The sequence below is a fragment of the Eumetopias jubatus genome, unplaced genomic scaffold (assembly GCF_037043125.1).
Source record: "Eumetopias jubatus isolate StellerSeaLion01/CBP00866 unplaced genomic scaffold, mEumJub1_p1.0 scaffold_10, whole genome shotgun sequence".
NCBI lineage: Eukaryota > Metazoa > Chordata > Mammalia > Carnivora > Otariidae > Eumetopias > Eumetopias jubatus.
In genome coordinates this window covers 44394441-44419626 of record NW_028274816.1, presented here as the reverse complement: position 1 = coordinate 44419626, position 25186 = coordinate 44394441, and the positions used below count along the sequence as shown (strand labels likewise).

Sequence of the window (25186 nt, the reverse complement as noted above, 5' to 3'; positions counted from 1 at the left end):
CTGACAACACTTCCATCACCACCAGGCCCATGTGGCTTGAAGGGAGATAGGATTTGTGCAAGTGAGGGTGCCTGCCCCCCCCCAACACTTTACAGTTTGGGAGAAGAACCCGATACTCTGCCCATCTCGTCCTCACCCCACCCCAGGATTATCTTCAGGACTTTTCACTTTGGGTGTGGAAGTGAGGATTTAGAGCCAAGGTGGGTACCAGGTGATCTCGCCCGTTGGGCACCTGGAGCTCGGCACCAGGAAAGGATGCTCGCAGGAACGGGGCCCAGGAATTAGTGTTACCTCGGGAGGAAACACAGTTAGCTGGGGAGTTGAAGACCCTAGTCATGAACACAAACCTAATTTGGCCTAGGGACAGTCCCCCAGACCGTGCATCCTGGGAGGAGGTGAGTATGGCTGGCCAGGGCCTCACCCCATTTGGAAACATAGGGCCATTTACTCTGGAGGTCACCGCACCCTCTCATGGCCAGAGAGCGGACCACTGCTCGGAAGAGCCTTCCATTCCCAGCCCAGAATGACCCCGATTGTCTGGAGGTAAAACGGGGAGATCTAAAGCGGCATGCTGAATCTCCCGTAGTTGTGCGCTGGTTCTCCTGTGGTTGGTGCTGGTAGAGAACGAGAGTATGGGAAGGGACGGGGCCTCCCAGTCGGGTCTTTAAACGGGCCCTGAGAGGAGGAGGGACGGTGCCAAGTGAGGGAGGTTTTAATCACAGGTGTGTAGGTGACCCCGACCTCACCCCGCCCAAGCCCAGGCTTGTTGCAGTCCTACTGTATATCTTCCAGCCATCACATTTACACAGTATCTTAAAATAACATTTGTGATAAATGTGCAATTTAACTAATTTATGGTGCTATGATGTGCTCAGGGCTACATGCAAGATGAAAATCTTAAATGGAGCTTGAACAGCTCACTTCACAACAAGAAATCAATATGCCACATCTTAGCTATTCGCTGCAGTCAACATTTAGCAAAAATATCAGTGATGTATCTTTAAGTTTTAGGCAGCAAGAATTCTATAATTAACCAAAATCGTACATAGTTAGAGAGGGTTGGTTATGATGAGGACCCAGATCTCCCTGGCATCTCCGTTCTATTTTCATTCTGCAAAAGGAAAAAAAAAAATATATATATATATATATTGATAGCCACCAAAGAGGCACCTCTCCCCAGGGTGTTCTGCTCAGGTGGAAGTGTGAACCTCCCCAGCAGAATTCAGGGCTGTGGCCCTGATTCCTTTTCTCAAGTTCAGACCACTCCAGCTAGGTCGACTATCCTGCCCCCAACCCCTGACCGCCGACCATGCCACAAGGCCTGGTGACCAAAAAATACTGCAGAGGAAAGGGGCCCTGTTACCTATTCCCAGTGCTGGGGAGAGCTGAGCGCCTTCTTGAGAGCAGAACCCTGACAGTGGAGAAGGACAGGAGCCGAGGGGAAGCAAGGCTGCATTTCGCAAATCCGGTGTTAAAACTGTTGTCTCCAGAGATTTCTAACTATCGAATAGGAAAGAAAGAAAAAAAAATTAAATGATTTGATTTTTTCAAATTCATCTGTGAAGTTCTTTTGAAATTGGAAAATTGCAATGGCATTTTATTCTGTTGACTATTTAGCACAAAAACAATACGCTTTGTATTATAGGAAGCAATCATAAAAATGAAAACACACAAACCCCAGCGCCACTCTTTAATAATAAATACTTTAACTTTAAAATAATAGCTATTATCCTTTTAGCTAATGGAGAAATTACCATTTTTACTCTGCCAGATAGTTATTCTTTTGGTAATAGAAACACTAACCTTTTTTCTCCCTAGGGATTTATTAGTAAGCACGTGTAATCTTTGGCAAAAGGAAACCTGAAAATGCATTTCCCGTGGGACCCCGTGCCAGTCGATGCCTTTCAGCCTGCAGCTAACCTCGGGAGCCACGGAAAAGGTACTCGTGCCTGTGTGCCCACGCAATTCCAGGGCGCGCTGGCCTTTGCAAAATATGCTATAGTTAGCTTCGGGAACAATCTCACTCCTTTGGGGAAGGCTTCAGCTCTGTCTCTCAGCATAAAGCTTCTGGGAAGAAAAGCTCCTTTCCGACAAGCCCCACCTTCGCGTGCGTGGTGTGGCAACGTTGTGGCAGCCGAGGGCTGGACCCCCGTGTCAGTGCGGAGGAGCAGTCCAACACAGGGTTTTGTTTCCAGGGACGTGCTTGATCTTCCTTGCACTCCATTGGGTTTCTGCAAGCCGGAGGGAGATGCTGCTGGACTTAGAGGTACCATTTTTCTCTCCCCGAGGATTTGCCAGGAGGCCACCCCCAGGACGATTTAAAAGGCAAGCAAACCATGTCCTGGGTGGGCTTTGACAGTTCCAAGGGCATCCCGAAGCACCTGTGATTTGGGACCGTGTTCCCTGCCCTGCCAAGACAATGGATGTGCCAAATTGTTGGTCTGTGGCCTGACGGTCCGTGATGTCCGGACAGACAGATGGTGACTCAGTCAGGCCAAAGCTCTGGACATCGGCAAAGTTAGTGGCTTCTTGAGGCTCCGCATTCGGGGTCCCGGGCCCTACCCCTGGTCCAAAGAGCCAGGTGTTTTCAAAATTAAATCCCAATGATAGAAAATCAGAGGAATTGCTTCTCCACCACCTTTGTATAATGTCATGCACTAATATATTCTTAATAAATCATTCCTGATGATAATGATGATAAGCAAGGTGACCTCTTTCCAGAGATTAACGTCCACAATTAGCTACTCAGGAGTTAGGATACACTGTTATTTACTGTCTAACCCATGCTGTGCAATACAGGGGCCACCAGCCACGTGTGACTACTCAAATTTAAGTTGAATACAATGAAAAACTGAGTTCTTCAGTCATACCAACCACATTCCAAGCACTCAGTAGCCACATATGGCTAGTGGTTACACTTTGGCGGGGGCGGGGGGGCAGCCCAGATATGGAACGTTCCCGTCCTCACAGAAAGTTGGTTTGGACAGTGCTGTTTTTCCCAAGTAGGAAAGAGCTCATGGCTTGAAGATGAAAGTGTGCTTCCAGTCCTGGGTATTTCTAAGAATCCTTCCTTTGCCAATATGGGCACAGGCAACATTCTCACGTGCTAATATCTCTGATCAAAGCCAAGGACACACATACTTAACCTTGAGCATAAAATTATAAACAGAAGTGCAGGCATCAGTGTATGAAGTTGCTGATCATTCCCCCTGCTGTGGATATTATCTGGGCTGCAAACTCCGAAGCCCAGAGATCCGATGGATGCGGTCGTGACCTTGCTCTGCCCTTAGCTGGCGAGTAATCCCGCAGTCCTTGAGCTGCTTTCTTTGCCCAAGTGGACTTGAATCCTTCTCTGGGGCTTGGGGACTCAGACGTGGCTGGGAGGCTGGCCTGGCTCCTAGCCCCCATGCATGAGGATCCCGAGTCCCATGACCCTGCCGGGAACCCAGCTCCTCTGCTCTAGTCCCAGGTAGCCGCAGCGGGGGTGGGGGAGCGGGGGTCCATCCTGCTCTCTCTTTAAAAATTAAAATATATAAATAGGACTTTGGAAACGACTTTTTAAATTTGGAGGGGGGGTTACGTTTTAAAAATTATTGCGTTTCAACATCTCACTTCCATTACTTTTTTTTTTTTCCCCACCTCAGGATTCCAGGGACACATTTACGACCGTCATAATTGTGAGTTAGAGATCTCCCAGGCCAAGTGAAATGAAATTACGAGAAACTGAAATCTGTTTTAATTGGAGCATTTATGGAAAAAAGAAGTCAGACTGGCTGCTTTTTTCCTTTATGTGGCTCCCCGATTCAGGACGATACCTGAGTCCGGAAGCCAGGGCCCGCCAAACGGCGACAGAGCGGGGACGAAGAGAGAGAGAGAAGAGAGAGAATGAGGTAGGTGTGTCAGGAAGGAGTCATTTTCTTAGCTTAAAAAAAAAAATGGAGGTACAGTCTCGGGAGTTCCGCCTCAGTGACCATGAAACCGAGTCGGCAAAAGCTGAAGGACCCAGCTCCTGAAAGCCTCATCAGGGCTTGTCATCGCTCTAATGAATATCATTTAAATTGCTTTGTATATTGGTGGAGTTTGGATGTCGATTTAATTTGTGCATGTGTTTGAGTTCTTCTGCTTGGCTAGGCTAACAGAGAAGCAGCCGCCTAATGAAAACTGAGTTGGTGACAGTGTGATGTGCTCCAACCCAGTCAAAAGGGTTTGAAGGGCTGCAGTGACAGCCCTCAGAAGGAAGTCGATGTGGCCGGGGGGAGAGAAGGGAGGCTTGCCCATTGGCGAGGGGACCTGCGAGGCAGCGGTCGAGGCGGTGTGGCTGGGCTGGGGACGCATGTGGCGCGGTGCTCGCCCAGCCCGGCCCGTCCACAGCCCTTGGCCCCCTCCTGGGGGAAGGCCGAGCCCCAGGCCCGAGGCGCTGTGCCTGTCCAACCCAGGTCCACGCGGCTGTCCCCTCTCTGTGGTGAAGTGGCATGCGGATGCAGTTGCTGGGATTGGCCACCTCCGGAGCCAGGGATGTGGCTCGAGGTCCCCAGCTGAGATAAGAGGGCATCCTCCTGTTTGGACACCCCCAAAGAAGCAAAGACCTTCTCCCACGTGGTTTTCACCCCCGCCATCCGGGGAGGGAGGCTGGCTGGGGTTGCTGTGGGAACTATGTGTAAGGTGCCGCCTTCCCCGGGCCCACTGTCGCTCTCAGGAAAGTCAGCCAGGCTCCTGTTTTGCAGAAACACTAGAAAGGCAGGCTGAGCATAAACCCAGTTGCTTGCCTCTCCCTCCACTCAATCCCTTACCGCCAGAGGGGCTGTGGTTCTGGAAGGAGTTTGACCTGGGGCCGGTGCATTTCAGTCAGGGACTGGGTGTCTGGACCCAGGGGTCTGCAGCTTCATCACGGGCTGCCCGACACCCCAGATTCTCCCGGCGCGGGGGGGCGGTAACCGAGCCACGGGGTGGGCCCAGGCCTGAGGGGTGGGGAAGGGGAGGGCGAGCATATGAAAGCAGCCCCCTCCTCTGTCTTCTCTGCACTCCTCGAGGGCTGACCATTGAACAGATGGAATCTGCCTTCAAATGCTTTCTCCAGCTTCTTATTATAGCCTTCTCAGAGGTTGTCAATATTCACGTGATCAACAAGGCCGCACATAACCTGGAAAAAACAATCATAAACGACAATGTGCTTGGGGGTCTGGGCTGCTTTCTCTGCTCTCTAGACTCCCTCCAGCCCCACCCCTGCAGGAATCTGATCCAGGGGTGCGGGTGGGGGTCCCTCAAGGCTGTACAAGAGATGGACCCGTTCACCTACATAGCCTTAAGGCGGAGATGTGAGGCGTCCCCGGGAAAGCCAGCCCCTCCCTCCCCCTACCATGGAGAGACAGGGTTTGGACTGGGTGGGGCAGCAGAAGGGGGCCTGGGGCAAGGGCTCCCTGAAGGCTCTGGGAGCAGATGGCAGAGTGTCCAGACCTCCAGAGGGTCCTCACTACCCAGTCTGTGCAAGGGACTTTGGCACCACGGCCCATTTAGTAGTAGCGGTTGGTTTTCCTAAACATGGGGACCCATTTGTCTTGAAAGAAGGTCTGAGGAGCTTCTGTGTGCCTGAGACATGAGGTGGGGGCACCGGTAAGGCCTCCTTGGACCCTACACAATTCCCAGTGGGACTGAGCCTTCACATCCCCAGGTGATCAGAGGGTAGCCCACCCACCCTGGGCCAGAACCAGGAACGAGGGAGAGAACGCCTAAGGCCCATGCTGGACTTGAGTGAGTTTGGAGCCAAGCTGGAGAAAGGAGACAAAACATAGTGACAAATAAATGTCAAACGTCCGAGTAAGAATGAAGATGGGCAGCAGACAAAGTGGGATTACAAGGCTCAGTCCCTGAAACACGAGGTGCCCTGGCAGGGAGCCTGTCTTTGGCGAGGCAGGCCTGGGCTGGACCTTGAGGGTCAGATAAGATTGGAGATGGCAGGGAGAGGAGAGCATGGGAGGCCACGGCTCCTCTTTGTGAGAAACCACCGGAAGGCCGGTGGCTTAGCCTCCTTCTGGCTACACCTGGAGATGGTGAGGCCAATGGCGTTAGCCTGTCACCTCCTGAGAAGCGCCCACTGGATCACCCGAAATTAAGCACTACTGGGCCCATCGATGTTTTCTTTATCCAGTCCAGTGTTTCTAATGTGGGGGTCTTTCTAGGATTTCTTCCACAGTTTCTTGACCACGTAGGGCTTGCGAAGTGCTTATGGGCACATCTATTCATTGGCTTAATGACAGGGTCCGTGGGCTCCCTGAAGTCCACACATGGGCCTTGGTGGTGGGTCCCTCCTGCTGCCTTCTGGAACTTGTAACTCATGGGGCGCCCCTTCCTTCCCAGGCTTGGGGGTCAAGAGTGCTTATCGAGATGCTGTTGGCAAGAATCGGTTCAGGATCTCAAGCGAGGAAAGGAAGTGTGGCCCAGGTACATGACGTCCAAGCATAGTGGCATCAGCCACTGCTGGACATAGGTGCTTAAGTGATATCCCAGGAATCTCTGCCCGCCGTCTCTCTGTTTCTCTGTCTCTATCTCTGTTTTTCTCTCCCTCTCTGTCTGTCTCTATCTCTGTCTCTCCCCCCTCTCTCTCTCCCTCTCTGTTTCCCTCCCTCTCTCCCTCTCTCTCTCACTCTCTCTTTCTACCTCTGTCTGTCTGTCTCTCTCTCCCTGTCTCCCCCCCTCCCTCTCTCTCTGTCTCAGCTTCTTGCTTGGGCAGTTTTCCCTTCAAGGTATGACCTGCTCATAGGTCCAGCTCAGCGACCTTGAGGGAAAGGAGCTTCCTGTCACCATGGTGGGAGCCAGCACTTTGGGTGGCCAGGATTGGGTCCTTCCTGGACAACAGCTGTGATTCTGCTCAGCGTGGTGGTGGGGGGGGGGGGTGTCAAAGGTTCATCTCAACTTGGTTCCAGGCCCAAAGCAGCAGTACTTCCTCTGTTGCAAGGTCAGGTTCAAGCCGTACACTTAGGGTTCAAGTTTGGGATGCAGATGGCTCTGTCTACAGGTTGGTAGATGTTTCTCTTTGTATCTTGAGTAATGTCTAGAGCCTCAGCTTTGCCGAGAGGGTGGTGAGCTCCAGTGAGGTTCTCAGATTCCTCAGGAGGTGGCTCCTCTAAATAAAAGATCTCAATTTTCCAGGGGGCACTGGGGATAAACCTGGTAAGAAGATAAGCTATGGGATTTGCACTGGCCCCTAGGGGCAGCTTCTCCTGGTGGCGGGCACAAGGCGGGGTGGGCAGCATCTCATCTTCCTTGGGCTGGAAGTGTCCCTGGACACCGCTAACCTTGGGAAGCTCCAGGCTACTCTCTTCTTAAGGTACAGCTGGAGGCCTGGCATCCTGCAGCGAGGGGCGGGGGGCTTCTTTGCCCAAAGGCTTTTTGTCCTTTCTGTTGCACTTCCTAGACCCTGATATGGCTGCAGACCAGAATTTACTAGAAAGTAAATTCTAGAAAGCTGGAATCTCTGGTACCTGAACTGAACACGGAATGTTTAGGTGGCATGGGTTGTCAAATGTGGCCTATGGACTGAGTATGACCTGCAGATTGCTTGGTGTGAGCCACAATTAAACACAAAACAAACCAAACTTTAATTCATTGCCAAATTTTGAAAACTGGGAGATTTCAGACAGATCTCTAGAGGACATATTCCTCTGTGACAGCACGTGGCTGCCCATTTCAGGGGGAGCATCAGCTCTCAGGTTGGTCCCCATCTCCACCTATTTGTCTGGTAGGCCAGCCTCCTCTGGAAGTGGAGGCTGAAACGAGCATTTGAGTGGATTCTGGTCCTTTGACAGGTGATCCCAGAAAGCACAGGTGGGAAGCCAGGGGGTAGGGGGCAGGGGGTGGTGAGACAGGAAAGGAGAAGAAGCCGGTTCCAGATGCATTAAGGAGCAGGATGCCCCCGGGGTCAATGGGACTTGAGCGCGCTGGAAAGCTCTGTAGGATTGTGCCAGGAAATCCGGAGTGGTCCCATCTGAGGGTCAGGCAGATGGGGGTTCTTGACTCCCGTCTGAACCTGGCTGAGCACTGCTCCCGGGGCATGGAAGATGGTGTTCCCACGGACTTAGAGACCCAGGGTCTTGCAGTAGGAAGCACTTGGCAGGTACAGAGGAGGAGCGGAGGGAGTATGAACGGCACCGCCTGGCTGCGACAAACGCCCCGTGTTCCCGTCTGGCCCCTGCACTCCTGCACGCATTAACCTGGGGGGCTGTTCGGCTCAGTGGGAAGGCTCCCGATGAGCGGGGGGAATGACTCGGCCAAGATAACACTCCATGTCAGCCGCAGAGCTGCTTCAAGAGCTCAGGCCGTCCCCTCCCCCTCGGCTGTTTCCACCAACCGGTGCTACTTATTCCAGGGAGACTGGAGCCCTGGATGCCTCACTCATCCGTTTTATTTTATTTAGTTATTTAATTATTTACTTATTTATGTTTTTATTACCCATCTAGTTCCAGAGATAACTTAGGGCTTCTGCACAGCTCATTAATTGCCTCATTGCTGGCTAGAAACAGTGAGATTGGCTGAGAGGGGAGGGAAGTACAACGAGTGGGGGGACCGGGAGGAACCGTGGGACACGGGAACCTGGCGGGCCGCGGCAGAGCCCCGCCGCCTCCTGGGGCGCACAGAATGATCCCGCCGGAAATGGCTTCTCACAGGAAGTCCCGCCCACAGGAAGTCCCACCCCCGGCCCGGGGCATACCTTGCCCGGACCGGCGGGATGGGTCGGCTGGCCTTTTATGCCTTTCCGGCTCCTCGCACTTGCTGCTGGGGGTAGCAGTGGGCAGTGGGTGGCAAGGTTGTGCATGCCAAGAGGGGAGGGACTCCTCTCTCAGTCTCAGACGTCTTCCATCCTGCCCTCCCCGCCCACCCCCGCCATTTCTTTGTGTGAGCAGATGTGTCCTTCCTCCGCAGAAATGCCCTGTCATAAAGTTAGTGTCAGAATCCACATGGATTATAATAGAATCCAGGTGGGCACAACTGCCATTGAGAACATGGAGGTGAATTTTCATCCCCTGTACCCCCGGGAGGGCTGATGGGGGCAGAGAAGGCGCTGAGCTGTGGCTGGGTGCAGGGGCTGGGACCCCAAAGGTCCTCGTAGGGAATGACCTCACATCACCCTTCCCAGTGCCACCCGCCCTGCCCCATTTGCTCGCCCAAGAAAGACATCATGCCAACACTGCAATCAATTAACCCTGAGGAATGGATAAAGGGGGTCGGGAAATTAATTTCATTTGGGTTTTCTCTCCTGAGGCCTTGCCTGGCAGCCAGCTCTCCCAACACCCACATGTCCCAACTGCTCCGTCCATCAGCTCTTGTCCAACTTAACTATTCATTTTATGTATTTTAATTTGGGCAGAACATTTATTTGGCTTAAATTTCCTTTTCAGGGGTTGGAATGTGCCTTCCACACACAGGCAGAGATGATCTGCTCGAATTTCGTCAGAAGGAGTTTAGTTTACAAAGATAGTAACTGAGCTATTAAAACCAACAACCCCTTTTAAAGCAAACAGACCATTAAAATATAGGAACAGTTTATGGCATAAATAAAATGGAGGATATAGATTATTTAAAGATAAGATTTTCAAGAAACAGGGATAAAAAAACATTTAAATAATTTCTTCATGATGTATATTTTTTTTACAAAGTGAACTTCAAAATGCAAATGCAAATTAAAAAAAAAAAGCACAGAAAGACATTAAAAATCCATCTTCTTAGTAAAGGCGTACAAAAAAGGCTTGACTTTTCCTTCTAGATCTGTAGATGATTTCAGAGGGGCGGGGTGCAGGGAACTACTTGAATTCATAAATGGCAGGATTTACCCAGCTTGGGAAGCCACATTGTGGAAAAAGAAGCAAGACATTTGCTTCTAGATCATTCTCTCGAGCAGGCTGACAGATACAATAATTCTGTCCATTAGTCCGATCCATTGTCTTCCTTCAGCACAGAAGTACTGTACCGCGGAGGTAGATTTCCACTGCTATGCGTATTTTAAGGGTTATTTGGCAACACGAGTAAAGCTAAAAGTAGCCTCTTAATCTAATTAATTGACATTTCTGAATCTTGCTTTCACAACAACACATGGTTTCATGTTCTGGGTTTTAGCACTTGTCAAGCTTTTTTGGAGAATGTTTTGGTCAGAATGACAAGATAATTTGTGGCTGAGGCTCCAAGCTAGAGAAGTGTTTAAGGCTATAATGATTTATTATCATCACAGAATAACAAAATTTACCAAGTGTTTCATCAGAATTTTTGAAATAAGTTTGCCACCATAGGAGAAGCAGCCGGGTGGGGGGTGGGCTGCGTCTGGAGACGGGGAGGGCTCAGGCTTCAATATACAAACCCAGCCATGACTGATTCCTTAAAATTTCTCTCTATTCGATTTATCTCAGCGCGTTCCTTGAGAGAGAAACCCCAGAGCATTTTAGGAGGACGAGGGGTGGTAGAAGGAGAACAGAGAGAAAAATCAGACCTCTCCCCCGGGCTCTGCAAGCAGGAAACCCGAGTCCCCGACTCCACTCGTAACATATATGTGGCTACAGCCAGCGATGAATTTCTACATTTTGGCACCGGTCAGAGTGAAAGTAGTCGCACTATCTATAGAAACTTTGAGATGGAGAACACTTGGAGTATGCTACTGAAAATGCAAGAAACACATTTTTGAAAGGATGAAATAATATCACTGAGTGACAGTAAATTAACATGCTGACATTTGCAGACTTTCAGAGCATTGCCATAAAAAGAAGTAATACAACATGACTAATTTGGACTTCTTCTTTCTTCCTTCCTAGGGAGAGACAGCCCTGCCCCTCCACGGCCACCCTGCAGGCTGTGCCTCACCGGCACTTCCTCCTCTTTCCCAGGAAACACTTCGGACTTACCATTCCCCTGCGCTCCGACGCCGTTGCCTCTCGGAGCCTCCGTGGAGAAGGAAAGCTTGACTTCTGTGCTCAGAAGATGCTCTCTTGAATGTCAGACAGATGTTGGGTGGCTGGCGGAGGGCATGCACTTCTGGCCACTTCGTGACAGCCTGCACACCGCCCCCATCCCCAACCAGGCAGTGCCAAGGCTGGGGGAGTCCTGGCACACAGAAAGCACCCACTAAACATTTGCTTAATTAATGAAAAAATGCATGGAGTGAATTGATTCCCCAGCTCACTGTCTCCTCAGTGGGGGCTCTCACAGCCAGCCTCTGAAAAGGCCATTCCCTCCCTGGAGCAGGATACTCCTTTGTTCTAAGAGCTGTTTCCCAGGTGAGCGCCACACCCCTCACAGCAAAATAGACAGCGGGTCTGCATTCTCACCCAGCACGGTGCCTGGTCCACAGGAGAGGCTCCACAAATGTGTGTTCTCTCTCTTTTAATGAGAGAGAGGCTCATTTTCCTCCTGGAAGAAGGGCTACCTGGAAATGAATGCACGTTTTTACAAACTGCCGCACTGGGCTGCCCGGAGGTGAACACGTGCTGGGAGGACGCACCCAGAGGCCAGCTGGGTGCTGAGGCTGAGTTCTGAGCTTCGGGTTCGGCCACAGACCCTGAATGCAGACCTATCCACGGATGGGGAGGGGGCAGCCAATTGCTGGACCTTTCTGTAGTGTCATCTGACTGCCTGTACATAGTTGATGTCCAAGAGAAACCATTGCAAGAGATGAATTGGATGTGGACGAGGCTGGTGAGTGTGACTGTGACCCAGACAGGGGCTAAGCCTGGGAAGGACAAGAGAGGAACCCAGGCTTGGCGGGGTGGGGGAGGGGAGGAGTTGCTGGGTCTCAGAACTGGGCATGAGCGCCTGGGGCAAAGAGCAGGGGGCCCCAGCCCCCGAGCTCTGCTCCTGAGAGAATGCAGAGGCTGGTGAGCCTGGTCTGCAGAGGGCAAAAGTCTGTGCTCTCAACATTTACAACTGGGAAATGAGCACAGGCCAGGGCAGACAATATGCCAAAGACCCATACCTTCCATGCTGTTCTAATTATTAAAAATCAGATCAGAGAGCCGTCCCCTCTTCTCCCCCAACCGGACCCAATCTGTCTGACTGGGCCTGTTTCAGTCCCAAGGGAGACCTGAGTTCTGGGCCTCGCCCGAGGGTTCTCCCAGGGCCTGAGGCAGAACACTGAGCCCGGTCTTGGCTATCTGATGATTTGAGAGGGTCTGGTGGGCTTGGTAGGAGACACATGAAGGATGACAGATGTGCTCCCTTCCCTCTCCCTGCCTAAGTTCCCAGCTTCTTGTGCAAACACTGACCAGTCCTGTCCCCACCGAGCGTCCTGAGTTGCAAGAATGAGGGTTTCTGGAGAACATGGTCTCCTGGTTTTCTTCCTTATCCTGAGCAAAAACCGAGTGAGCTCAGAAGCCAGGGGCAGGCACACTCCCGACCCTGGCGGGTACCGCCGGCGTCCCCCTCGCCCTCCTACGGACCTAGGGGCCACAGCCCCACGTGTCCAGCAGGAAGTGGCCATTTCCAGCCGTGTGTGGTGCGCCCCTGCCAGACCCCGCCAGACCCCGCCAGGACTGCGTGCGAGAGTGCGGGCGTGCGGGTGTGCGGACAGACTGTTACGAGCTAACATAAGTTGAGACTAACCTTTCAGCAGAACAGTTTGAGTTAAAATAAAGGGATTGAAAAAGAGTACAATGACCAAAAAAATCTATAAAAATGCAATTGCGCTAATATAATTTTATCACTTATTTAAAAATTTAGTCGACCCAAAAGACTACCAAGTGTGAAATTAAGGAACAGCTCCTCTACTTTTATGGAAATCACTCTTCCTCACTTGTCTAATAGCCTGATTTTGTCAGATCATTTATTTCCATGGTTTTAAAATGAGCTTGACAGACAGAATTTTATAACACCACTTTACTGCAAATAAGAACATCATTTTCGCTTATTAAAACTGAAGCTTAGAGAAAGCATTAAAATTAACAGTTCACTCTGCTTTAACCTTTTGAATACTGCCATGACTTTACATGGAAGACCGTGCGTAAGGGAGGCCGTCGGTCCCGGGGTAGATGCCGGAGGTGGGATGGGGCAGGGAGCCCAGTTCTGCAGGAAGCCCAAGTTCTGCAGGGACTCGCAGAGGACACCCACCAGCCTGGAAATGGCCGTGACGGTGCCCAGAGGAATCCCGTGCCGGGCGATGAGCCCTGGCCACGGGAAGCCCAGTGCAAGACCCCCCTGGGGACACTAGAGGGGCCACTTGTTTTAATGTGTGGCTAGGGGCCTGCTTTTCGGCCCGGGAGACTAAACGGATGGAAGGCTAGGCTCTCTGAGTCTCTTACATCGGTCCTTCCTGCCTTTATTCCGCAAATACCGCCGAGCATCTTCCATGTGCCAGGCACGGTTCTAGGCACGTAAGATGCCTCCTGGGTTAGACCGAGTCCCTGTCCTTGGGGGACTTAGCATGTCACTGGGGGAGAGCAACCCTCATCCAATAAGCTAATAAATATATAATCTCTTGCCTGGGAGGGTGATGCCGGCCACAGAGGAAACCGAAGTAGAACAGAGACAGACATATAATGTTTGCTGAACTGAAGTGATCGCTTTCTGTCTCAGGACTCTGGGCAGGCAGTTGCAAGGTGGCCGGTCCTGGCCAGCACGAGAGGCTGTTGTCCATTTCTGGTGCCCTAGGGGTGAGGGCTGGGGCAAGGGCATTGTTGGACAGAACATTTGGAATCTGCATTTCTGTGCCTGAGAAGTTTGTCCAAAACCCCAGAGAGCTACTCTTTCCCGATCTCTGGCCCAAATGCCAGGGAATTGACATCCCTGGATGTGGCTCCCAACCAGTGACTGACAAGAAGTGGTGTGGCAATGTCCCTACTCCTCACCCCTGAGAGGGACAAATCTGAGATGTGTCTTCCCGAGTCTTCCCATGGGATGAAGCTCCCGGTATACCCATTTTGTTGGTTGCCCCCATTAACGCACCCATGACTGCGTGCATTCCCTCCCCGAAACCCGACCTGTCTTCCCTGCACCTTCCCAAGTCAGCTACTTGCCCTAAATCCTTGGCCCAGAGTCTGGGAAATCTAGTCCAAGGCAAAGGCCCATGGCACACAGCTGGGACTGTCAGCTCTTGCTTTTCTCTGAACCGTGCATAGTAGCACCTTGCATGCGCTGCTTCGAGCTCTCTGCCCCAGCACACACTCCAGCCGTCCTGCAGGACCGCTCTGCACCGGCACTGGCCAGGTCCGCCTGGGAGCAGACTGACCAGGACTTAGCCCGGGCCCCTTGCTTCCTGCCCTGATGTATCTGGATGCTGCTGCTTGTGACCCCACAGAACTTGCTTGGCACTCAGTCCCCAACAGTCTTGCTCTACAGTACGTTAGCTGCTCGTAGGGCCACTCTGACCGTCATGGGACGGATCTCCCATCGCCCACAGCACTGGCCAATTGGATTAGGCACCTGTAAGTGCCTCTGCCTTTTCTGCTCCCCAGTCCTTCAGCTCTGCTCCCAGGATAATGTTCCCACAGAAAGTACTCACATACGCAGCATGGCCTCAGGTCTGCCTTCAGAGGTACCCTGGCTAAGGCACCAAAGGGGGTGAGCACCGCTCAATGGGTGTCAGCTGGGTTTGCCAAGCCAGCTATCCCGTGTCTGGGCTTGGCTTCGTAGCATGCAGCCCCTCCAGTACCTTTTACTTCTTCCCAGCCACCCTGAATAGCCCATGCCTTTGGATACCTCTGTGCCTTGGCTTATACCATTTCCTCTGCTCAGTGTCCTTCCTCCCGAGGGCATGCCTATCTGCAGTCCATCTGCATGTTGGGGTCTGGGTAGCCACCTTAGGCTTTCCTACTAGTGCTTCCTGAAACCGTTGACCCCCACCCTCCCTGGAGCACTCCCCACACCAAAGGCCATGTGCCCTCCCTCCCAGCTGACTCAGCTGACAGGGCCATCAACATGTGTTTACTGAGCCTCTGCCCTGTGTCCCCCACTGTGCTGGGGGCTATGGGCGGGGCCCTTAGCTGGAGCAGGGCCATAGTCCAGTGGGAGGCTACCTCTGGCTTACCCCGCAGCACCTCGGGGCTGTCGTGGTGCTGAGAGCGCAGATGACTAAAGGCGACTCTGGGCCAGGGAAGCCTCTGTCCCTTAGGTAATGTTACTTCCTCTGAATGGAGAGCTGTCTCTATCCTGGGGACCTTCTCTGTGCCTGGCATATAGGAGATAATCAAGAAATGATGAATGAATGGAAAATGAAGGATTGTCTAGTTAAAGAAAAAAAAAAAGAACAACTTGGTACCTGTTTTTGCTGTGTCTGTTACAGCCTCCGAGTGATGCTGCCTCAACGCCCCTGGGGCACCCCCAGGCACAATCACTCACTCCTGAGGCCCCCTGGGCAAACATCTGTCGCTACTTTGTGTTGCAATCTGCTTACAGGTAAGTCTCTACCTTAGCCTGAGAGCACCTGGGGGCCGAGTCTTTCTCTTTCTGGCACCTGGCAAAGGTGGCGAGCATGTGTGTGGAAGACACGTGTGTAGATTGCTCTGAGCTGTAAAGGGATTCTTCCCCATGCAGCGAGGACCTAACAGCAAAGCCGCTGTGCCGGGTTTGCGGGAGCCAGTTCCCAGGCAACCCCCTCGACACCTGTTACTCTTGCCGTCCCTCAACAAGCCGATGAGGTGGAGCTACTTTATTTCATGGGAGGGGGAGCTGAGCCTCTAGGAGGCTGAATGGCAGGGTCAGACCCCATGCCAGGGGTGGTAGAGAATGGCCGCCTAGCCAGATCTGGGTGCCCCTGAATCTGGAGCTGCCCCTTGGCTCTCCTCCCCCAGCCCCTGTACCTCACCTTCACCCCCACCACCATGCTCTGATGGGCTGTCACTTCCTGCCCTGGGTGATCTCGTCTCCTAGCACCTGGGTCCAAGTTGAGACTTCTTCCTAAAGCTGTGAACGGAGGATGGACAGCCTTACTCATCTCAGCACCAGCTCCTGCCGCCACCAGGTGAAATTCCACGGGCGGTGGGTACCCGCTTCTCCTAGGTGTTGGGGCTGGACCCAGGCACTGCCTTCAGATGCAGCAATCTGCCCCTGGATTCCTAAGGAGAAGGAATTCCCTGTCCACCAGAGGAAGAACACAGAGTTCCTCTGCCACCATTCCCCTTGGAGGGAGCGCTGACACCCTGGACGCCGGAAGCTTGTGGGTGACTGTGGCCCCGGCTCAGACCGCACAGCACCACGAGGGAGCGGCGGTGGTGACAGGTGCTGTGGTGGGTGATGTGAGTGGCAAGTGTGGACATGTCAGCCCCATGGCCCTGCCATGCCCCCGAGAAAGGGCATAGCCCTCTGCCGTGGGAGCAGCGACTTGCAAATAGGCCCAGACGTGACCTCAGGGGAGACACGAGTCCCCAGGCCAGCAGCGAACTTGTTCTGGAGACACCACATTTCTGCAGCCCGTGGTGAGTGATGAGCAGGGCCTGGGGATCTGGGGGATTCAGGCTCCTCCTGCTCCCATAGCAGCTGGGGTTTCAGAGCAACAGATCGGCGGGGCCCTCTCAGCCTCAGGGACGCGTTTCCCTGGCGCCAGCCCTCACCCCAGATGTGTGCTATTTGGATGAACCACCAGCCCCTGCTGAGGGTGGAGGGGAGCTCAGCAAGCTCTGGGACATTTGGTCAGGGTTCCCAAACTGCGTCTGGATGGCTGAAATTTCATCTCCTTCATTTCCCCTTTTCCAGTCTCTAGAGTGCCAGGAAAACATGGCACCACAGAGCAGACCTTCTTTATCTTTTTTCCAGAAAGCCCCAGGCCCTGCCTCAGGAGAGGAAACCCAGACTTTCCCTCATCAGGAGACAATTGGGCCAACCATCTCCCCCCATTGGAAGCTCCCTCAGCCCCTCCTGCTGAGCCACCTGCCCCGTGCCCTCCTGATCCAGGTGTGGCCCACCATGACTGCTGGCTCTTAGACTCCATAGTCCTTCCTGGCAGACTCAAATTTAAGCTGCCCTCCTGCCTGGAGGGAACCCCCGCCCCCCCCCCGCCACCGGCTCTCGGGCAGGAATAAGCAGATTCAAGTGTGCCTTTTGGAGAACTCTTGCCTCCAGTAGTCCTGGGAGGTGGGCCAGCCCCTTTGACCAAGGCTGCAGGGAACAGGCCAGAGCCCAGGCAGGTGACTTGGCCCCCGTGTGTCACACGGCAACATGGGGCAACAGCTAGAACTTGAAGGCTACTCCTCCCAAATACGAGAAAGCGGAGAGCCGAGACAGCTTGGGAATCACCCGCCTTGCTGAGCAGTATCTGTTTACAAAGGCAGGAGCTCAGAAATGCTTCCATTGTGGAGAAACAAAGCCTCGGAAATACAAAATACGAAGGCCAGCCCTCGGCCACTCCGGGAGGGAGCGAGCCTCCCTAGGGATTGGCGCTGAGCGGCCCAGCCAGCTCCGTTCCCAGCGTATCACGATTTCACTGCACCTGTTGGCATAGCTTTGTGGTGATTCACTCCTGCCTCCTCCTCAGGCCTCGCTGTGTCCCGGCCCGAGGGGAGCGCACCCTTGAGCACGGGGACCTGGCGCCAAGCACACCCCCCCAAGCAGGCATGGCCTCGCCGCCCCCTGTTTGTCCTCATGGGTCTCCTGGTGGGTGACTCAGTCTCCCAGTCAAGATCCACCAGCTGCCCAGGACCTGCCTGGCAAAGTCCCCAAACCCCTACAGGAGAATTAGCAAGGGGGCCACCTCCTGAGCCCCCTTGTGCTACGGATTGGGGGTCTAGGAGTGGCATTCAGAGAAGGGCAGGGGCTCTCTCTGCTTCAGTCACCTCCGGCTGTCCCCTCTGAGCCTCCAGGTCCTGTGCAGCTGAACAGATGAATTGCCTGCAAATCTGGGTAAGGAAATTTACTTAATTTTGTGATTACACTGGTAAGCTCTCTTGCCATCCTTGCTGGGAAATATCGACACTTGGCAGAAATAGAAAGTTAAAACCCCTTCTCCACCCCCATTTCTTCCCAGCAGGGGCCGCGGCTCGAAGGCAGATTGGTGAGCTGCCAGGCCCTTGCACACACTTGTGGATCTAGAGTGCATCATCACGCTATGCTTATGTGTGCCCGAGGACACTTGCTTGGACTCGCGTAAGAGTGTGATCACTTGGCCCGTGTTGATGATTCACCTTCTCAGGCCCTCACCCCCTAAGCCCTGCAGAGAAGCATGGAGTTTGGGGGCATCTTTGGGCATTCAGCCATTCCTCCACAGAGGACATTCCTGCAGTTTTCCTTTCTTTTATTCTTCTCCTCCCTTTCTCCCTGCCTGCTCTCTCACTGGCTCTCTCTTCCCATCTCGTCCCCGCCCCCCCCCCCCCCCCCCGCCCCGCAATTAGGAGCAGCACCACAGCAAACATCCTTGGACACGTCTCTCTGTACCGGCCCGCTCTTCTTCCTGCAGGACACTTTCCTGACGGGGGCTGAGCTGGAACAAAGGGACATGCATTTGAAGTGTTGATGCACTGCCAGGTTGTCCTCCAAAAGTGCATGTGTGTTTTGTAAACCTCAGCTGTTATATCCCATCCGCGTATGTTGCCAGTCTGATGGAGGCAGCCCACGAATGATAGCAAAGCCTCTCTAGTGGCCATGCTTCTCCCTGCCCCCGGGGAACGCCTTGTGCTGGGACCTGTAGGGGGTACCCCGTGCCTCTGCCATGACCGTCCTTACCCCAAGTTTGCAAACGACGTTTAAGGATTGCTTCTGTTCAACTAAACAAGTAAACATTTAAAGTGAGCCAGGGGCGCAAGTAAACATTTAAAGTGAGCCAGGGGCGCCTGGGTGGCTCAGTTGGTTAAGCGACTTGCCTTCGGCTCAGGTCATGATCCTGGAGTCCCGGGATCGAGTCCCGCATTGGGCTCCCTGCTCGGCGGGGAGTCTGCTTCTCCCTCTGACCCTCCCCCCTCTCGTGCTCTCTCTCTCTTTCTCTCTCTCAAATAAATAAATAAAATCTTAAAAAAAAACCCAGCTGTTTAAAGTGAGCCAGGACTCTGTGAAGATCCACCGACTTTGTTTTTACCTACACGTTTTGTTGTGTGCAGGGAGGCTATAGTAAATACAGTTAGAATTGTAACCACTTGGCTAATACACATTATGTTGTAGAATCCCCACCCCAATGCTGTGAGGCTGATACAACGTTGCACCTGCTTTATAGATGAAGACACCGTAGTGTGCTGGATGGTGATCCCCAAAATGATATGTCCACATCCCAATCCCAGGCACTTGTAAATGTGACTTTATTTGGGAAAAAAAGGGTCTTTGCACATATAAGTAAGTTGAGGGTCTTGAGATAAAGGGACCACCCCCCCCAGATTATTCGATGGGCCCTAACTCCAATGACAAGTGTCCTTGTAAGAGGCACAGAGAGGAGACAGCAGTGTGAAGCCAAAGGCAGAGCTTGGAGTGACGTGGCTACAAGCCCAGGAAAGCCAGCAGCCACCAGAAGCTAGAAGGGGCAAGACACAAATCCTCCCCTAGAGCCTCCTGAGAAAGCACGACCCTGCCAACGCCTTGCCTTCCTACTTCTAGTCTCCAGAACTGTGGAAGATTAGATTTCTATTGTTTGAAGGCACCGAGTTTCTGGCAACTTGTTGTGGCAGCCTCGGGAAGCTTATGCAGACACTGAGGCTTGGAGGCGTCAGAAACCTCTGCAGACTCCTCAGCAGCGCAGTGCCCTACTATGCACCTGGTGCCCAGGGATGTTTCGGGAGGCGGAAGGAGAGTCGCCAGCCTCAAGCCCTAGAGGAACCCACAGCACTCCAGCCTCTTCCGAGGACCGCGGTGGGCTGTGTCCAGGGCACACTCTGAACGGAGTGCTGATGAGAAGTCATGTGGATGGAGATGGGCTCCAGCATCAGCGCTGCAGTGGGTGGGAGAGTGCGGTGGGATGGCTCCAGAAGGCTCTAGAGCCTGCAGAGCCAGCTGTGCTCAGCCCTGCCTCTGTGTCAGCCCCTCCTCACCTGCCCAGCAGGAGTGAGAGCAGGAAGGACTTTCTCTCTCTCAGCACCATCTGGAACACCAAATGAGCTAGTCTGGAGGGCCAAAGAAGTGCCCCCTGGAGAGGTGCCAAGCACCTGGCACTCATGTCTCAGGGGGGAGGGCAGAATGAGGAGCAATTCTAGAAGTAGAAGGACCACTTTTCTTGCTTCCCAGAGAGTAAATGAATCTCTGAGTCTCAGCTTGATTTTCTGTAAAATGGGCTTAACAATAAGGGGGCTAAAACGTGTTGGAGTGTGACCGCAGCTAAGCTGGCGGCTGGTACTTCTCTCCTTCACCCCCGGCAGCTCCACGAACTAGTAACTGGTTTCTTCCTATTTTGTAGATGGAGAAGCTGCAATACAGAGGCGTTAATTCTGGAGATCAAGAGCTAGGGCAAAGACCGAGCAGGACTTAAACCCAGGCTGCACAGCCCTGGAGTCCATGCTCTTAATCCCAGCCCACGGTCCTAGGAGGGGAATGAGTGAGAAAATGTGTCCGAAGCACCCAGTGCCTCGTCTGGCCTAGAGCAGCACTGCACACCCCGAAGCCCTCTGCATCAGCCACCTTCTGGATGTGTCCCTCACCCTCAGCGCAATACAGGTCTCCATGGAGCTGCAGCAGGGCCTCCCCATTGCCTGCCTGACTCCCCCCTCCAGTGTGTGTTTGCGACCATCCCATGTAACTTGTCCCGGTGGCATCTAGTCCCTGCACTTCACCTCCCTGGGGCTCAGTGTACACCAGTGGCATGCTTGATGCTCAGGAGCCCGGGCCCAGGGCTGAGGACTCTGTAAGCCCTGGATGAGGGTTCAATGCCACACAGAAGGACGCCGGGGTCCCAGGTCCAGGAGTATGCTCCAAGACAGGGAGGGTGCAGGCTTGAGGTGGCCGTGTGACGAGGATCAGGGAAGGACCCTATAAAGCACAGGGCCCAGGGGAGGGGCCCCAGCTGCCCAGGTCTGAGCACTGTACTGTCCCAGAAGCTCCATTTATTCTGGGCTTCACAAGGAGAGAGAAGGCTTCAAGTGTCATCCGCCCTCCATTTCTTCCCAGTGCTCCAGAACCGTCCACCATATTTGGTGGCAAAGCAGATCCTGCCTTCAGCTCACTAGTGGAAGTGAAAGTGTTGGTCTCTCCCTGTGGTCACGCACTGAACCCGATGCAGCCCAGGTAAGAGATGCTCCAGTTGGTCCTCCCACAGGCCAGCCCACTCCTCAGACTACAGCAGCTACGGTTGTTTACTGAGCACCTACTATGCGCCGGGCTCGGTGCTAAGTCTTCACCTGCAACACCTCTGCACAAGGAAGGGTGTAACTACTGTTCCCATTTCACAGATGAGGTGACAGTGCTCGCCAGATTCTGCAAAAGAGCTGACACATGGGGTGTCTCTTCCGGGGACCATGATTCAATAGCCTGTCTTCCCCAAAATGGTTTTATTATTAAAAAATACTTAGCATATTCCACTTAGAATAGTAGATATTTCATATCTTTTGCTTATTACAATGCACCGTGCTAAGCATCCATTATTTAACTGTGCGCTGGGTGTAATCATTCTTCAGGTACTGGTGTGCCAGCAATAATTTACGTCCTGTGCAAGGAGTCAGGATGTATCCTCTACCTGCACAAGGAGCTGACAGTGGGGCACAGTATAATTGTTCCAAAAAGCCGCACTTGATAGCTAATGAATGAGCATAGAGGATTAGAGATGGGGAGATCCACCGGTGTTTGTGAAAGGCAAATCAACAATTAGAAGAAGAATATGTTCTGTTGGCTGTCAGGGAAGATTTTTGTAAGGAAAACGGAAAAGATGATTTAGACTCAAGGGTAATACAATGTCTGCCGCAGGAACGGGAGGAAATCCATGCTCATAGATGCGTTTGAAAAACTATTTTTAAGAGAACTTAGAAGAATTTCCTCCAGTGCCTTGAAGATTTCCAAAAACTGTGGTGTGCTCATCCATGCGTTCCCTCAACAAGAGCCGGGCGCCTGGTGTGTGCAGCATGGGAGCTCGTGCATCAGTAATGACCCCGTTCTTCTCTCTGAGACCAAGGGAAGCAGACTCCAGGAGGATGTTTTCTGGGTGCTCTTGCCTGAGAAGCAGATGGTAATGATAATCACCATCACTGCTATGATTGACCACGGGGCATCTTCCGGGATGCGGCATGTTACCTGCGATGTGCACGATGGCACAAGGACATGGGTGCTGCTGTCTTTATTTTACCCAGGAGGATGCTGGGGCTCCGGAGTTTAAGTACTTGGCCAGAGTCACACGGCCAGAGCAAGGGGCAGCAGGCTGCCTGACCCCACCTCTGAGTCCTCCCTCTATCCCGCCCCGTGGGTGTTCGGACTCTGTGCTGAGGACAGCAGGGGTCTGCGGAGGCGTTTTCGGGTTTCTGCAAACACTGAAAATTTTCCTGCCATGGAAAGAAAGAGTTAAACTGCCTGAGAATTTAAATGTACTTTGATTTTTCTGTATTCTATTTCTGTGGATCAAGTTTCCCTGTACACACACGCGTGCGCACTTGTCATCGGTGTGCATGCATGTGCATTTACGCACGGCGCAGTGGAGTGTGTGTTTCTGTGTGTGCGAAGTTCGCCGTCCTGCTCTCTGTGCCCGGGTACCCGCTCAGCTGGCCACTGCAGGGGAGCGAACCCGCTGGCCTGCCCCCTAGTGCCAATGGCTGCAGCAGCCTGGGCTCCTGATTTTACTTCTCAGTTTCCCCGAGTTCGATCCAAAGGCCCGGGAGAGGCCTGAGACGTTCAGACTTTGGTCACGATAGCCTGTTTCTTTAAATAAGTGACCTCTTTCCCCACATCCTCTGGTGGGGACAAAGCATTTTTCAGATAACTGAAGCACTTGGGTGGTTTACAAATTTTAACTTTATTCATGAAAAAGCTCCCTACAATCAAATGGGACACTGACTGGCCTTCTTGGGCAGAGGCTAGTGACCTCCGTTGTGCTTTTTCTTTGTTTCTTAGGCATTCGGGGGACTTCATCTCCATCATATTTCAGGGATGGACTTGGGGGGGGCGGCGCTGAGAGCAGGGACTGGACATGGTTCATATGCACTGAGCACGTTCGCGGAACCTGGCTCAGTGTCACCTGCTCATGTACCGTGTCACTCTGTGGCCCCAACAGAGTCCTATTTTTGAAACCGAGGCTTTGGGGGTCTTACTCTCTATTGCCTCTCCCTCGGCCAGATTTGGACCCAGATTCTCAAGCATTCTGTTTATTCAGCCTCCCTGCAGGATTGGCCGAGTGAGTTTTGACCCTGACTCTGGGTCGGAGACCTTGGTTGTCTGCTGCAAGTTATTCTAACTCCTTTACCCTTTAAAATTTCCTTTTAAGTTTGTAATTTCAGACTTACAGAAGAGTTGCAAGAATGCCTCAATTGTTCGCATTTTCCCAGATTTATCCCCCTCTCTTTTTCCCTCTCTCTTCCTCTCATTCCTGTCTCTCTCTCACACACTGTAATTATGTGCACGCACGTGCATTCTGACTTATCTGAACCATTTGAGAATGAATTGCAGACAAGATGCTCTTTTACCCCCTAAATACTTCAGCAAGGATGTTCTACAAGCAAGGACATTCACTTGTGTGACCACAGGAATCCGAAAATAAACAAACATCAGGAAATTGAAATCCATACAATGCCCCTTACCTAATCCACAGGTTTTATTTCGATTTGGTCAATTATCTGAATAATGTCCTTTACAGAGAAAGAAAACTCCAGAACATGTGCTATCCTTAGTTCTCACGTGTGTCCAGCCTCCTTTAACAGGGAAGCCGTGCCTCAAGCTTCTTTTGTGTTCATGCCACAGGCAGGTTACTTTGCAGAATGTCCTCAGTTTGGGTTTGTCTGATGTTTTGTTAGGATTGGATTCAGATAGTGCATTATGGGCAGAAATACCACTGCAGGTGCTTTGTTCTTCTCGGCGGGTCCCATCGGGCAGCACAGGATGTGGGTTTGTCCTGGGTCAGCCATGCTGACCTGGACCCCTCAGTTAGAGCGGTGTTGAGGGGTGTCTCCATACTTAAGTTACACTCTTCCCTTTGTAATTAGTAAGTCGTTTATGGGGAGATATTTTGAGACTATGTGAATATCCAGTTACCCCTCAAATGTTCATCCACTTATTTTGGCATCTGTTGATGATTCTTGGTTGATTCAATTATTATCGTGTTGAAGGTTGCCTGAAGGTACTTTTCCTGATTCTATTATTCTTTCTACATTAACTAATTGTCTTTCTACTCTAAGGAAGATCTTTCCCCCACTTTTCCCCTTATTATTTTATATCAATGTAACTCATGGATTTTTGTTGCATCCAATGTCTTATGGTTCTCTATCATTATTAATTTTGATGCTAGAATGGTCTCAGATGTGACGAGTGGGAATCCTTTCAAACTGATTTCTTTGTCCTTTTGACGTGTCCGCATTGTTCTCTGAACATTTCCTTCCTTTTTGGCACAAGAAGATATTCTAAGGTTCATCTTGTATTTTCCCTGTCCCAGAACCAGAATCAGCCATTTCTTTAAGGTGCCCTGTTTCCCTTTGGTGGAGAATGGCATATAGAAACCAAGATCTGGGTGCTAGGTGTGCTCATTGCCACTGGGGTGTCATTGCTTCTAGGCTCTCTGTATGTATATGTATGACATCTCTCTCCCTTTCTCTCTCCCTACCTCTCTTCCCTCCCTTCCCCCTTTATACACCCACAGAAATTAGAAATGTGATGTTTCTGTCCTTTTTTAAAACCATGAGTTCGTACTTAACACCTTCGACTCCAATCAAACACTAGTATATCTCCACCTCCCTTTTCTAATTTTATAACCCTGTTCTCCAACAATGAAAAACCTGGTTGCAGTTGTCCATGGTATATTTATTTGTTCAATTAACAACTACCTGTAATTATTTTTGCCAGCTACTTTAACTTTACTTTTAAGTTAATTTTAATTGCACTGGTAATATATGAACATACTGTTTTTGAAAAACCAACTTAAATATAGGTAAAGTACATTTTTCCCTCTACACATCCCTCCCAGCCCCAAGTCTAACCACTATTGTCAAATTGGTCTGAAGCATTCCAAACTTCCTATGCCTTTATACACCCACAGAAATTAGAAATGTGTTGTTTCAAGTTATCATTATATAGATGGTTTCATGGTCTACACTCTGTCAGTTTGGTTATCTAAAAAAACAAAAAACAAAAAACAACTCTTGGAGATTTTTCATGTCAGTACATATTCATTCACTTCCTTTCAGTT

The 25186-nt window shown here is 51.8% G+C and overlaps 1 protein-coding gene and 1 long non-coding RNA gene across 2 annotated transcripts in view; both read left to right on the top strand.

Moving 5' to 3' along the window:
* The window catches only part of TSHZ3 (teashirt zinc finger homeobox 3), a 75217-nt gene extending 73295 nt beyond the window's left edge, over positions 1–1922 (top strand). Inside the window, exon 2 of the transcript XR_003612377.2 lies at positions 1819–1922. The gene's annotated coding sequence lies outside the window, so the exon portion shown is untranslated. The remainder of the gene's footprint in view (positions 1–1818) is intronic.
* A 1729-nt stretch (positions 1923–3651) lies between these two features.
* LOC114224468 (uncharacterized) overlaps positions 3652–25186 on the top strand; it is a 41509-nt gene continuing 19974 nt past the window's right edge. Inside the window, exons 1-4 of the long non-coding RNA XR_003612378.2 lie at positions 3652–3890; positions 10794–11673; positions 15251–15363; positions 15838–16382. This is a non-coding gene — a long non-coding RNA (uncharacterized LOC114224468). The remainder of the gene's footprint in view (positions 3891–10793; positions 11674–15250; positions 15364–15837; positions 16383–25186) is intronic.